This window comes from Carlito syrichta, unplaced genomic scaffold (assembly GCF_000164805.1).
Source record: "Carlito syrichta isolate Samal-C Ts95f unplaced genomic scaffold, Tarsius_syrichta-2.0.1 Scaffold316463, whole genome shotgun sequence".
Lineage (NCBI taxonomy): Eukaryota > Metazoa > Chordata > Mammalia > Primates > Tarsiidae > Carlito > Carlito syrichta.
The window spans coordinates 270,369-270,596 of NW_007260559.1; the positions used below are offsets into that span (position 1 = coordinate 270,369).

The following is a 228-nucleotide window of genomic DNA, read 5'->3' on the forward strand; positions in this document are numbered from 1 at the left end:
GGCGGCCGCGCGCCGTTTCCCCCGCGCCCGCCGTTTCCCCCCCGCTCCCGCCTCGTAGTCGCACGCAGGAGTTCACGACGCCTGCGGTTCTCCCGCCCCCCCGAGGGCAGCCGCCCCGGCCCGTTCTCCTCCGTGTCCGAGCCTAAGGCTGGTCCCGTAGCAGCAGGACGGGCCCCCGCCTGCCCGCCGGACCACGCCGCGGGGTCCGGGGTCAGGATCCGGTGGCCT

General features: G+C 77.6%; 1 protein-coding gene across 7 annotated transcripts in view; it reads left to right on the forward strand.

The window, feature by feature from the left end:
- The window catches only part of PCNP (PEST proteolytic signal containing nuclear protein), a 22,457-nt gene that overhangs the window by 405 nt on the left and 21,824 nt on the right, over positions 1-228 (forward strand). The gene's annotated exons all lie outside the window — the stretch shown is intronic.